At 39.6% G+C, this 15,075-nt stretch overlaps 1 protein-coding gene across 2 annotated transcripts in view; it reads left to right on the top strand.

The window, feature by feature from the left end:
• Synd (protein kinase C and casein kinase substrate in neurons protein Synd) overlaps window positions 1–15,075 on the top strand; it is a 798,660-nt gene that overhangs the window by 48,756 nt on the left and 734,829 nt on the right. For both annotated transcript variants that reach the window (XM_070088932.1, XM_070088933.1), the window contains exon 2: window positions 1,227–1,520. The gene's annotated coding sequence lies outside the window, so the exon portion shown is untranslated. The remainder of the gene's footprint in view (window positions 1–1,226; window positions 1,521–15,075) is intronic.

The raw sequence follows: 15,075 nt of genomic DNA, 5'->3' as shown, positions 1-15,075 counted from the left end.
TAGAGGTTCCACTGTACAGTGGACCCCCGCATAACGATGGCATCACATAGCGATTATTTCGCATACCGCTTACTTTAATTGCAAAAATTTTGCCTCACATACCGCTTAAAAACCCGCTTACCGATTTTCGTCCGAGACGCGCTCACATGTTCCGCCGGTGGCATTGTTTACCAGCCAGCCTCCGCGGTAACATCCAAGCATACAATCGGAATATTTCGTATTATTACAGTGTTTTCGGTGCTTTTTCTGGAAAATAAGTGACCATGGGCCCCAAGAAAGCTTCTAGTGCCAACCCTACAGCAATAAGGGTGAGAATTACAATAGAGATGAAGAAAAAGATCATTGATAAGTATGAAAGTGGAGTGCATGTCTCCGAGCTGGCCAGGTTGTATAATAAACCCCAATCAACCATCGCTACTATTGGTGGTACAGCTGCTGCTGCACTGTCAGCTGCTGCTGCTGCTGTAGCACCGTTGTTGGTGTGGCTTATTGAGAATACCAAGAAACAATTAACCCCAGAGGATTTGCCACCCAGGATAACCCAAAAAAGTCAGTGTCATCGAAGACTGTCTAACTTATTTCCATTGGGGTCCTTAATCTTGTCTCCCAGGATGCAACCCACACAAATCGACTAACACCCAGGTGAACAGGGAAAAATGCCTGGAACTAGTGCTCATATTGGTGAATTTAAAGCCAGCAAAGGTTGGTTTGAGAGATTTAAGAATCGTAGTGGCATACACAGTGTGATAAGGCCTGTTCTGGAAGAAAATGCCAAACAGGACCTACAGTACTCAGGAGGAAAAGGCACTCCCAGGACACAGTGTCTCATCAGTCATTGCTGCATCTTCAATAAAGGTAAGTGTCATTTATTCTTCATTTAGTAGACTAGTACATGCACAATATATACTGTGCATGTACTACTCTACTATTGTGCATGTATCCTTCTCTTTGTGTGTGGGAAAATGTATATTTCATGTGGTAAAATTTTTTTTTTCATACTTTTGGGTGTCTTGCACGGATTAATTTGATTTCCATTATTTCTTATGGGGAAAATTCATTCACATAGCGATTATTTCGCATAACAATTACCCCTCTTGCACGGATTAAAATCGTTAACCGGGGGTCCACTGTATATGTATCTGTTCTGCTGTGTATAAATTTCCTAAAATTAACTGTAAACCTGCTTTTAATCAAATAAAATTAATGTTTGATTTTTTCCCAAACAGGTGTCATTGAGGTCGGGGATCCCACATCGCAATACAGTACATCAAAAGTGGCTCCAGCCTTTTAAAAATATAAGAGGCTGTTCTTAATGAATTTTGTGGTTGTTCAGGTTCTGTAGTTAATACTGCAGCTTACTTGACTTCTTGACATAGAAAACATTGATTTACTGGCAAGTGTAGACACTGTAAAAAAAGAAAACAGTTTCTAGTGAATTTAACTCTAAAGTGTGAAAGAGCTAGCTACAAACACTCGTGGATATTGGTCACCTGCTATATCCTATATACTGCACAACTTAGGTGAGTACGTTACAGTATAAGAAAGTAATCATTATTTTATTCTCAAATAACTTACATTCATCTTATATTTGTTGTAATATATCTAATTATAGCTAATGTTTGCACAATGGAAATTGCTTGTACATCTTGTAGTACTGTTCATTGGAATACCAAAACTTCAGGACTGATTTCTAGGATTACCGAAAATTTTATTTTGGCACTCTGACAATGATATGGTTCTTTACTTCTGCTGAATTCTGCACATTGGGCGGCCCAATAGTCTCAGCTGCTTGCTGCCTGGTAACTGCCACTGTAGTGGAAATAAATATACTGTCCAATGCTGGGCTTTATCAAGTAGTGTACAGTGTTCAAGAATAAGCAAATACATTGTCTTGTGAGGCAAATAAGCACTATGAAGTTGGGCTTGGAGAAAGAAAGGGCATATTTGAGGTCAGGAAATTGCTAAATCAAGTATAGGCCAGGTCAGGTATTGGTGACAGTAAAGGGTGGGATTGAGGTGACAGCTTTAATTGCTTCATTATATGAATCACAGACAGTTTGGAAATAGGTCCAGCCAGCATGTACACTTAGTTGTTTTGCTCCGTGGTATTAGCGAGGTAGATCACTGTTGCTTCCAAAATTCTACATCTGTCCCTGTCGTTCACGTGATGTAACAGTTGTACTCTTCACCAGTCCATGATGTGAAAACAAAGGTTGCAATGGACTACAAATGCATTCTTGGTTTTACTCCTCCTACAGGCATATCTGTATTACTGAAGGCATAGCTGGAGGCTTTGGCTGGTTTCCCCTGACTTAGAATTTATCGCATCCACCACACACGTGCACTATACTCCAGCCGTGCAATTAGTTTTGGGTTTAGGGCTTCTGTTAAAATAAATAAATAAATATATATACTGTATTTTTGTTTTTACACAGGGTTAGACAAGGTTAGGTTAAGGATACCTAGCTTTATTGACAAACTATTTACAAGTTAAGGATTCCTAACTGTATTGACAAGGTGAGAGATGTTACCTACATCAGCTCATTTGAAAGCATTTTTATTGTTATGAAACATGCAAGTAGGGATCAGGAGGAAGTTGGAGCCATCTGTAAACCAGCATTTTCATTTGATCAACTGACTTTATCTCATTGATATCATTATGCTGTACGAGCACGTTGCAGACTCGAGGCATCCTGGGGATAAATGATCTCAGATGAAGTGATGTTCCGGAGAAGGGTACAGCCAGAGTGAAGCTGCTGCTTTCTGCCCGTCTTGTGGTATAGAGGCTGGCTTCTCGCTGTTGGCCTTGTACATAACAGTAAGGCCGCCCACATCCCTTCTGTGTTGAAGGCTTGGCTGAAATGACAGATCTATCCAGGATGGGTCCAGGTGAGAGATGAGGCATCTTGCTCTGTTCTCTACTCTGTCAAGCAGTCTTTGATAGTTTTTGTGATGGGGACTGCTACATCCATAGTTTCTATTCAGAGAATCAGGGCAAGAGAATCAGGGAGTCTACACAGTAGGAAGCACTAGTTGTTTATTGATGCTGGTATTCTCCTTGGGTATGCTGTGTATGAGGAAGATTTCTGCTTGTGGGAGTGGATAGTGTGCAAATACCTCGCCAATGTGTTCTTGTTCATCTAAGAGCTTTTGATTGCTGCATTTTCAAAGTACTCTGAGGTCAGTGGTCAGTACGCTGAGGTCAGTGGTCACCTGCAGTCATACCTGTCCTAAGCTTTGGGAGTTAGCGTGGGGTGTTACCAAGCACCATGGCTTGTTGTAGTGTTTTAGAAAATCAGGTTAAAATGTTGAAGAAGGAGGTTCTATTTCTTCAGGAGGAAAATAGGTGGCTGAAGCTTCGCCTAGATGAGTTTGGGAGTGAGTGTGAGAAGGATTTAGCTGGTAAGAAGGAAATGGTCACTAGCAGTGATAGTGGCAGCCGCTTTAATTGGCAAGTGGTTTACAGTTCAGGAAGAAGGAAGATAAGGAGGGTTAACAGAGAAGATGTGAAGGTAGAAAATTGATTCTCTGTTTCCAGGACGAGTGTACTTCAGTGGTTAGTGAGGTTGAAGGTACCACTGATTCCCCTGCTAATCAAGGTAAGAATATTTTAATAGTAGGAGATTCTCAGGTAAGATATATGGACTGTGCTTTTTGTAACAGAGACAGAAAGGTCAGACAGAGGGTGTGCCTTCCTGGAGCTGGTGTTGGTGACATAGTCAGCAGGTTGGATAATATTATGTCAGGTAATGGGAACAAGCCCATTATCTGCCTTAGTGCTGGGGGTAATGACATTGGAAAGGGCAGGAGACAGGAGCTGCTAGATAAGTACAGGTCAGCCATAGAAGTAGTTAGGTCTATGGGAGGGATCCCATTCATATGTAGCATCTTACCTAGAAAGGGAGTGGGCAATGAATGGATGTCTAGGGCAATTATCAATCAATCAATCAAGTTTATTCTCTATAAGGATTACAATGCGGGGTTTACAGATTTTGAATATTGTGTGGTTTACATGTTTTAAAATACTAATTACAGAGCTGGCCACTAGGACACCTAGCATGACTAGGCATTTTGGGCAGACTTAGATTAATTCTAAACTTTAAATTATTACAGATTATGGTATTAAGGCTAAGTGACTACATTATAGTTTTTGAGTTGAGCAATGTGAATGCTTTTGTTTTGGCACAATACATAGTGTCTATATTGGAGTATCATAGGCAAACTTATGACTAGTTAGGATTCATTATTTTAAGATTAAGATTCCTATTTCTGTGTTTATAGTCAATGGGTGAGTGAGTGTAAGTGTGAACCACCAGGTGGTTTACATGTAGTTAGTTGACGGGGTGTATCAGGGAGATAAGATGTTTCCTAACTGTAGTTTTGGAAGTAATGAATGTGTCTGCAGTTCTAGAGTTTTCAGGTAGGGTGTTCCAGATTTTAGGCCCTTTGACACACACTGAATTTTTGTAAAGGTTTAGTCGGACACGGGGAATGTCATAGAGATGTTTGTGTCTGGTGTTATGCCTGTGGGTCCTGTCACAACTATCAAGAAAGCATTTTAGGTCAAGGTTAATATTGGAATTTAAGGTCCTGTAGATGTAGATTGCACAGTAGTAAGTGTGGATGTTCTGAACAGGGAGTAAGTTTAGATCTATGAAGAGTGGGGAGGGGGGGGTGTTGCCAAGGATGGGATTTAGTGATTATTCTTACTGCGGCTTTTTGTTGGGTTATTATTGGCTTTAGATGTGTTGCTGCAGTTGATCTCCAAGCACAAATAGCATAGGTGGGGTATGGATAAGTGAGTGAGTGGTATAGCGTGAGAAGGGCAGTTTGCGGCACATAATATTGTATCTTGGAGAGGATCCCCACTGTTTTGGATACCTTTTTTGTTATGTGTTGGATATGGGTGCTGAAATTTAGGTTGTTGTCGAGGTATAGACCTAGGAATTTGCCCTCATTATGTCTGGCAATTAGAGTGTTGTCGATCTTAATGTTAAGTTGCGCAACACCTGCTCTGCTGCCAAACATAATGTAGTAGGTTTTGTCAGTGTTAAGTGTAAGTTTATTGGTTGTCATCCAAGTCAGAATTTTGAGCAGCTCCTCGTTGACAGTGGTGTTGAGGGTGGCAAGATTAGGGTGGGAGATGATGTAAGTAGTGTCGTCAGCAAAGAGAATGGGTTTCAAGTGTTGGGATACGTTTGGAAGATCATTAATGTAAATGAGGAAGAGCAGGGGACCAAGGACACTTCCCTGCGGAACTTCAGTATCAAGTGGCCGTGTTGATGAGGCTTTGTCTTTAATGGTGACATTATGATACCTATTAGTAAGGTAGGATTTGAAATATGCAAGCGCATGGCCTCTTATACCATAATGGTCAAGTTTGTGGAGTAGGATGCCGTGGTCTACTGTGTCAAACGCTTTTCTTAGGTCAATAAAAATTCAAAGCGGATATTCCTTATTTTCCAATGCTGTGTAAAGCAGATCTAGCATTTTTACAATTGCATCATTAGTGCTTTTATTTTTCCTGAAACCAAATTGGCAGGGGTTGAGTATGTTTTGTGCCGTTATAAATGAATATAGTCTCCTGTGCATGAGCTTCTCGAAGATTTTGGATAGCAATGGTAAGTTTGATATTGGCCTATAGTTGTTTACATCTGTAAGGTCACCACCTTTATGTATTGGTGTAACCCTTGCTGTTTTGAGTAGTGTCGGGAAAGTGCTAGGTTCTAGTGACTTGTTAAAAAGCAATGTAATAGCATGCGAAAGGACATGGGCCGCTCGCTTGTACAATAATGGTGGGATGTGAGACAGATTCTCTGAGTTATTTTTGAGTGACTTTATAATCGCGGTGACTTCTGTGGGCTCAGTTGGTACAAGATAGAGGGAATTTGGAAAATTCCCATCTAGGTAGTCCCCGGCTCGGGCGTTGGTACGTGGAATTTTACTGGCGAGATCAGATCCTATGTTTGAGAAGAAGTCGTTTATCTTGTTAGTTGTATCAGTGGGATGCAGTGGTGTTTCATTAGGTTTGGTTAGGACAATATTCTTGGTTTTTTTCAGTTTGTGGGTCCCCAGAATCTGGGAAAGTGTTTTCCAGATCTTTTTTATATCTCCTCTTGTGTCAGTGAATCTGCTGGAGTAGTACAGTTGTTTGGCTTTCTTTATTAATTTGGTTAGAACTGATGAATATTGTTTAAGAATATCTTTGTGTATTAAGCCCTGTCTATATTGCTTTTCATATTGGTGTTTCTTATCAATGGATTTCAGAATGCTGTTGGTTAGCCATGGGCAACCGAGCTGTTTATTCATGATCTGTTTTATTTTTATAGGACAATGTTTGTTGTATTGTCTAAGTATCTTGTTAAGAAAAATGTCTGTCCAATCGTTAATACCATTGGCATTGGAGAATTCTGTAGGCCAGTCAACAGTCTCTAGGTCTGCTGTGAAATTCCTTATTCAGGCCTTGTCATGGAGTCTAAATGAAACTTTGTTGTATTCGAGTGGGGGCTTACTAATGTTTGTTAAGAGGAAGGTAGGGTAGTGGTCTGTAGTGCTGTCTGTGATTATCCCTGATTTAAGAGGGGCTAGTATATTGGTCCATATGTGGTCTATTATGGTTGCACTTGTCTTAGTCATCCTGGTTGGTTTAGTTATTGTTGGTATGAGAAGTGTGTTGTTCATATTGTTGATGAAATCAGTTACAGGCTTATCATCTGGTAGGCCAAGGTTGATATTGAAGTCTCCGGCTAAGAAAAGGTGGTGCTTGTTCATTTGTCCGTTTGTTATTAGTGCCTTTAGATTCTCACTGAAATTTGGGATGTTTGTGTGGGGTATCCGGTAAATGGCACCGATTGTTATAGGCGTCAGACAGGTACTGCATGGAACTTGCAATCCCCTTTGGCAAAACGTGATATGTATGCAAGGGGTGGGGTTCATCTCTCTGGGGATGGAGTGGTTGCATTAGCCAATTCAATTGAGAGGGTAATTGATGACTTGTCTAGGAATTTAAACTGATAGATTATAGAGGTATGGGTGTTTGTGGGAAACAATCAGGCTGCAGTATTAGGGTTAAAAACAGCAGTTATTACTGGGATACCTCAGGAATATGTTTAAAAGACAGTATTCAAAATAAAGTTGCTAGTAATGGTAAATCAATTGATCAACGAACAAAGAGAGATAGCAGAGGGCAGTGAGTGACTAGCTCCCTTAACCCCTTCAGGGTCCAAGGCCCAAATCTGAAGTGGTGCCCCAGTGTCCAAGAATTTTCCAAAAAAAAATTTGTTATTTTTTCTTATGAAATGGTAGAGAATCTTTTTGTGAACGTAATAAAACAAAAAGTACGAAATTTGATGGAAAATTGACGAAATTATGCTCTCGCGAATTTTGATGTGTCAGCGATATTTACGAATCGGCGATTTTGCCGACTTTGACTTCCATTTTAGGCCAATTACATCATTCCAGTCGACCAAATTCTTAGCTATTTTACTAGTATTACTTCTATTCTATCGATTGAGCACAAGAAATCGCCAAGTCAACTGTTTCAACTACAAAATAAAGTGATCAGAAATTCGTAATTTGGCCAATTTAACACAAGGTTCAAAATATTCCAATTTCAAAATAGCATCCAGAATAAACAATGTAGGCATTCCTGGCACTAAACTAACATTTCCTCGGTTCATTAGTTACGTTTTGAGGCTTTACAAATAAATCCCATTTTGATTTTTTATTTACATAATGAATTTTTATTCACACCAAAAAATAGAAGATTTACTGTTATGCAATATTGTAATAATTGTATAAATATCATCACCACATTTGTGAATGTGTATTAGATCCACCAGCTGGCGTGTATTAGACGTGTGAGGTTGTTTGTTTACTCTTGAACATCGACAAAAATTTAACATTTCCGCTACTTTGAGCTCAGTTTCAAGCCATTTCCAGTGCTAAAACCAATCAAAATCATCTCTATTTCTGTAATATGTCTTCCATTCTATCAAATGAGACCAAGAAATTGCAAATACAACTATAAAAAACATACAAAAAAACACTGCAAAGTTGCTGTTTTAATCGAAAATCTTGGTTTCAGTTTTTTTTCTCTCATTATACACAGTGTGCTGCAGGATTTGTTTTATGTAGTGCACACATACCACATAGATGTATTCTCTCATATCTAGGCCCAAGTGTACCACTCACAGTTTATCAGAGTGAGCTGAGCTCATGACGTAGATCTACGGTTTGGACCCTGAACGCAAAGCCGTAGATCTACGGGACGGACCCTGAAAGGGTTAAGGTTTACTATACAAATAGTAGGAGTCCAAGAAATAAGATAGATGAGCTAAGATTACTTGCAAGTGTAGGTAATATAGGTATTATTGGTATAACAGAGACCTGGTTCAACCTGAAAGATAGAGTAATGCCTTCTGAATGCAACATACAGGGTTATAAACTATTCCATACTGATAGGGTCAACAGGAAGGGTGGTGGAATGGCGATGTATGTCAGAGAAAATTTAAATTGTTGTCTTAGACATGATGTAAGATTAGAAACATTGAACACAGAATCTGTTTGGCTACAGTTTCTCGAAGGTCGTGACAAATTAATTTTGGGCATGATTTATAGGACCCCAAACCTTGATAGGGAGTGCAGTAAGCTATTATGGGACAAAATTCATAATGCATCTAGATATGAAAATGTTGTGATAATGGGAGATTTTAAATTTAGACAAATTTATTGGAACAGTATGACAGGAAATCTTGAGTCTAGTGACTTTCTTGATATGGTTCAGGATTGCTTTTTAGAACAGGTTGTGACAGAACCAACTAGAGGAAGCAATCTGGTTGACTTGGTTCTTGCCAACAAAGAGTCACTAATTAATAATCTTGAGGTTAATGATGAGCTTGGGGAAAGTGATCACAAATCACTTAGTTCCAATATATCATGGAATCACCCAGATAATTGCAATCAAATCTCTGGCCCAGATTTTCGCTTGGCAGACTTCATGGGACTGAAAAATTATCTGGGTGGGTTAAATTTGGATGTCCTGACTATGGGTCAGGTAGGTGATCTTGGACATTTTTCGGAGCATAGTTCTAGCTGCCCAGACAACTTTTGTTCTGAGTAGGGAAATTAGATCTAACAAAAATGATCCCAAATGGATGAATAATAGATTGAAACATCTCATTGGTCAAAAGAGAGGCATATACAGTGGACCATCAGCTAACGATATTAATCCGTTCCTGAAAGCTCATCGTTGGCTGAAATTATCGTTGGCTGAATTAATTTTCCCCATAAGAAATTATGGAAATCAAATTAATCCGTTCCTGACACCCCAAAGTATAAAAAAAAAAAAAATTTTACCACATGAAATATTAATTTTAATACACTCAAACTGACACTTACCTTTATTGAAGATCTGGTGATGAATGATGGGATGGGAGGAGGGGAGAGTGTGGATGTTATTAATGTTTAGAAGGGGAATCCCCTTCCATTAGGACTTGAGGTAGCAAGTCCTTTTCTGGGATTACTTCCCTTCTTTTAATGCCACTAGGACCAGCTTGAGAGTCACTGGACCTCTGTTGCACAACATATCTGTCCATAGAGGCCTGTACCTCCCGTTCCTTTATGACTTTCCTAAAGTGGGTCACAACATTGTCAGTGTAATAGTCACCAGCACGGCTTGCAATAGCTGTGTGAGGGTGATTTTCATCAAAAAAGGTTTGCACTTCAAGTTACTTTGCACACATTTCCTTAATCTTTGAAGTAGGCAACTTCCTGAATTTCTCTATCCCCTCCTCCGGAGCAGTTTCCTCATGTCTGGCCTCTTGCTGTTGAAAATGATCTTGCAGCTCATCAGTGGTTAGTTCTTTATTGTTCTCCTCCACCAACTCTTCCACATCCTCCTCACTAACTTCCAATCCCCAAGGACTTCCTCAATGTCACAATTCATTCCACAACTGGCATACACTTCTCAGGGTTAGCCTCAAATCCTTCAAAATCCCTTTTGTCTACACATTCTGGCCACAGTTTCTTCCAAGCAGAGTTCAAGGTCCTCTTAGTCACTTCCTCCCAAGCCTTACCTATAATGTTTACACAATTGAGGATGCTAAAGTGATCTCTCCAAAACTCTCTTAGAGTCAGTTGAGTTTCTGTGGTCACTACAAAGCACCTTTCAAACATAGCTTTTGTGTAGAGTTTTTTGAAGTTTGCAATGACCTGCTGGTACATGGGATGCAGGAGAGTAGTATTAGGAGGCAAAAACTTGACCTTAATGAAGCTCATGTCCCCAGAAAGTCGCTCTGCCACGTCTGAAAGATGACCAGGAGCATTGTCTAATGCCAGGAGGCACTTAAGGTCCAATTTATTTTCCAGGAGGTAATTTTTCACAGTGGGGGCAAATGCATGGTGTAACCAGTCATAGAAAAGGTCTCTAGTGACCCATGCCTTACTGTTTGCCCTCCACATCACACACAAATTAGCCTTGAGGACATTGTTTCTCCTGAACACTCTGGGAGTTTCAGAGTGATACACCAATAAAGGCTTCACTTTGCAATCACCACTAGCATTAGCACACATCAAAAGAGTAAGCCTGTCTTTCATAGGCTAATGTCCTGGGAGTGCCTTTTCCTCCTGAGTAATGTAGGTCCTGTTTGGCATTTTCTTACAAAACAGGCCTGTTTCGTCACAATTAAACACTTGTTCAGGTTTCAGTCCTTCACTGTCTATGTACTTTTTGAATTCATGCACATATTTTTCAGCCGCTTTTTGGTTCGAACTGGCAGCCTCACCATGCCTTATCACACTATGTATGCCACTATGATTCTTAAATCTCTCAAACCAACCTTTGCTGGCCTTAAATTCACTCACATTACCACCAGTTGCAGGCATTTTTCTAATTAAATCCTCATTCAGCTTCCTAGGCTTTTCACATATGATCGCTTGAGAGATGCTATCTCCTGATATCTGTTTTTCATTTATCCACACCAATAACAGTCTCTCAACATCTTCTATCACTTACGATCTCTTATTCGAAAACAAAGTTGCACCTTTGGCAAGAACAGCTTCCTTGACTGCCGTTTTCTTGGCCACAATAGTAGCAATGGTTGATTGGGGTTTCATATACAACCTGGCCAGCTCAGAGATACGCACTCCACTTTCATACTTTGCAGTTATCTCTTTCTTCATATCCATACTAATTCTCACCCTTTTTCCTGTAGGGTTGGCACTAGAAGCTTTCTTGGGGCCCATGATGACTTATTTTGCAGGTACAATCACTAAAAATCCTAGGTAGTAGGTTGGTAGACAGCAACCGCCCAGGGAGGTACTACCGTCCTGCCAAGTGAGTGTAAAACGAAAGCCTGTAATTGTTTTACATGATGGTAGGATTGCTGGTGTCCTTTTTTTTTGTCTCATGAACATGCAAGATTTCAGGTACGTCTTGCTACTTCTACTTACACTTAGGTCACACTACACATACATGTACAAGCGTATATATACATACCCCTCTGGGTTTTCTTCTATTTTCTTTCTAGTTCTTGTTCTTGTTTATTTCCTCTTATCTCCATGGGAAAGTGGAACAGAATTCTTCCTCCGTACGCCATGTGTGTTGTAAGAGGCAACTAAAATGCCGGGAGCAAGGGGCTAGTAACCCCTTCTCCTGTATATATTACTAAATGTAAAAGGAGAAACTTTCGTTTTTCCTTTTGGGCCACCCCACCTCGGTGGGATATGGCCGATGTGTTGAAAGAAAGAAAGAATCACTAAAATTGCTGTGATAATACGAAATGTTCCGATTGTATGCTTGGATCTGACCACGGTGGCTGGCTTGTAAACACTGGCACCCACGGGACAAGTGAGGCGCGCTCAGGCCACATGTGGATGCATCTCAAACGAATCGCGTTAGGTGAGTTTTTTAGCACTAGCCGAGGCAAAATTTTTGCATTAAAATGTATCGCTAGCCGGATTTAACGTTAAGTGATGCCATCGTTAGCTGAGGGTCCACTGTATAGGCGTATCAAAAGAGGGGATAGGCAGTTAAGAAATCAATATATTCAGTTCAAGAGAGAAATAAGGAAAGGAATAAGAAAAGCAAAAAGGAATTATGAGGCTAAGGTCACAAGGGATTCAAAGACTAACCCAAAAGGGTTCTTTCAGGTATGCAGAAGTAAGATTAGGGACAATATTGGCCCACTTAACAGTAACTCTGGTCAGATCACTGACAGTGATAAGGATATGTGTGAAATTCTCAATACCTACTTCCTCTCAGTTTTCACCCAGGAAAATACTAGCGATATTCCTGAAATAATAAATTATGTAGAACAGTTCGGTAACAAACTATGCACGATTGCGGTAACTAGTGACATGGTCCTCAGACAAATAGAGAAACTAAAACCTAACAAATCCCCAGGCCCTGATGAATTGTTTGCAAGGGTGTTAAAGGAATGTAAAGAGGAACTTAGCATGCTTTTGGCTAATTTTTAACATATCACTACAAACTGGCATAGTGCCTGATAAGTGGAAAATGGCAAATGTAATACCTATTTACAAGGCAGGTGACAGGTCCTTGGCTTCGAACTATAGACCAATAAGCCTTACCTCCATAGTGGGAAAATTTATGGAATCAATAATTGTCGAAGCAATTCATAGCCCTCTTGATAGGCACAGATTGATTAATGAATCTCAATGCGTTTTTACAAAGGGGCATTCTTGTCTTACGAATTCACTAACATTTTTCACTAAGGTGTTTGAGGAGGTAGATCATGGTAATGAATATGATATTATGTATATGGACTTCAGTAAGGATTTCGATAGAGTTCAATTAATAAGACTTCCAGAAATGATAAGGAGCCATCTCTTTTTTGTAGTGTGGACTATATGTAGGGACCAACCACTTGAACCCTTAAACGGTCCAAACGTATATATACGTTTTCTTGCATAGCGCCCCTAACGTATATATACATTTCCTTTGTCATTCATTCAACATTGCCATGATAAGCCTGAGTCGCCTAGACATGAGAGAATCGGTGTGCGCACTCACTGTGCACCATATGAAAAAAATTGGGGATGCCTGGGAACTATATGCTCTTTTTTCCTATTAAAAATAAAAACAATTTTTTTTTCTCAGAAAATTCGGGGCGCTACGCGAGAGAACGTATATATATGTTTGGATCATTTAAGGGTTAGGGAAGTCTATGAAATGAGTGATGAAATGCTTAGGAGCAATGACCAATCATCCACATAGCTAAGCTAAATGATGTATCCTGAGATATCTTTAAAACATTCTCTCTCAAGGTGCTTTAAATAAATGTAACTTGTTTAAACTGCTTTGAAAGATGATCCTATTGCCATTTCAAATTTTTGTTGGTAAATGTTATTGACAAAGGTTAGATGTTGAACCTGACAGTCTTCAATAAAGTCAATGAAATCCTGTACAGGAAGAGGTAAGTTCAAGTCTACAGTGATAGGAACATGAGTGAAGAGGGAGATCACATCCAAGCTAGCAAGTTTCTTGTTTGTAAGAACCACATTGTCAAACCTGAAAAAAGTCTCCAGAGTGTCACAGGAGTGAGCTACTGATTGTGCCCAGCATTATGGACACTTGACAGTTTGTGAACCTCTCACTTCTGTTTTTTATTTTTTTTTTCTAACTGCTAGCACTCAAGGTTAACAACCAATGCCCTTCCTTGTGCCTGTCCACCCATGCATTGATCTAGTGTCTTTACAGCTGCACAGCTCATTATGTCTTCTCAGGATCATATAGTTCACTCCAGTAAGAGTGATAATCAGAGGCAATGAAAGGCTTTTTTTTTTAACACACCGGCTGTATCCCACCAAAGCAGGGTGACCTAAAAGAAAAAAACAAAAATTTTTCTTTCTAAATTTAGTAATTTATACAGGAGAAAGGGTTGCTAGTCCCTTACGCCTAGCATTTTCATCACCTCTCATGACATGCGTGGCTTACGGAGGAAGAATTCTGAAAAAAGGCCTTATAACTTGGAAAATAATGGAGGTACCAGTGGCTATGTTGAATGAAGCCAAATCATCCATGAAACCAATTACCTAGCCATACAGAAAAAAGTAGAATGTTCATGAAACTGAAAGATTGAGTAAGTGTAATTCTTCTGTCAATAGAATATGGTATGGTATTGTACTGGAAAAACCATTAATATGTACAGTAGGCCATCATTTAACACGGTAGTTACGTTCCTGAAAATGCCATTTTAGTTAAAATCGTGTTAGACAAACTGAAGAACTCGTGGGAAAAATCGAGTTACATTCCTGAGAGCCCCAAAAAAGCCAAACAACTTTTTTTTAAACCTCCAGATCTTACAAAAATAAAAGTGATGATGGTGAAAGTTTTTCTTTTTGAATGATGGTGAAAGTTTTTCTTTTTCGGGCCACCCTGCCTTGGTGGGAATCGGCCAGTGTGATAATAAAAAAAAAAATGTAATTGTAGTTCATTGTTGTGATGTATTATGTTGTTTTTACTGCTTAACACTACAACAGAAATTGTGGGTACTGGTGGATGATTGTGGAGAGTGGAGAGCTATGCTGTGGCCCTACTGAGCTGAGGTGGATGGTAGAGAGTACTGGTCCTGAAGTCGATGGTTGTACTAGAGTGTGCATAAATTCTGTAATGGATTTCTGTTCTATTTTACCCCCCAGTACATTATACAACTGATGGTAAGGCATCAGCTGCTCTAGACACCATTTCAGGGTCCTCTTCAGTAAAAAAGTCTAACTTTAAGTCAGTCAGTAAATCAGTCAAGTCAGTAAGTCAAGTCAGTCAGTAATATACTGTCAATAATATAATCAGTCAGTCAGTCAGTCAGTCATGTAAGTCAGTAAGTTAGTCAGTAAATCAGTCAGTCAGTCATCACACACTCATATTTACTTCATTCTTTTTATGTGCACAAAGAGGCGCTTCATTACGGCCACTAGCTATCTCTTGTCTAATGTCTCTGTTTTCTTCGTAAATTTAAGACTTAAATGTTAAACCATTTCTTGCCACTTTCAGCAACACTTGTATGCCTACTGAGTGCCATGATTGCTTGTCAGATTCAAGATATGGCAAGAAAA

This window comes from Cherax quadricarinatus, chromosome 26 (genome assembly GCF_038502225.1).
Source record: "Cherax quadricarinatus isolate ZL_2023a chromosome 26, ASM3850222v1, whole genome shotgun sequence".
NCBI classification, from domain to species: domain Eukaryota; kingdom Metazoa; phylum Arthropoda; class Malacostraca; order Decapoda; family Parastacidae; genus Cherax; species Cherax quadricarinatus.
Note: the sequence above shows the minus strand (reverse complement) of the source record. Positions and strands in the feature narration are given on the sequence as shown.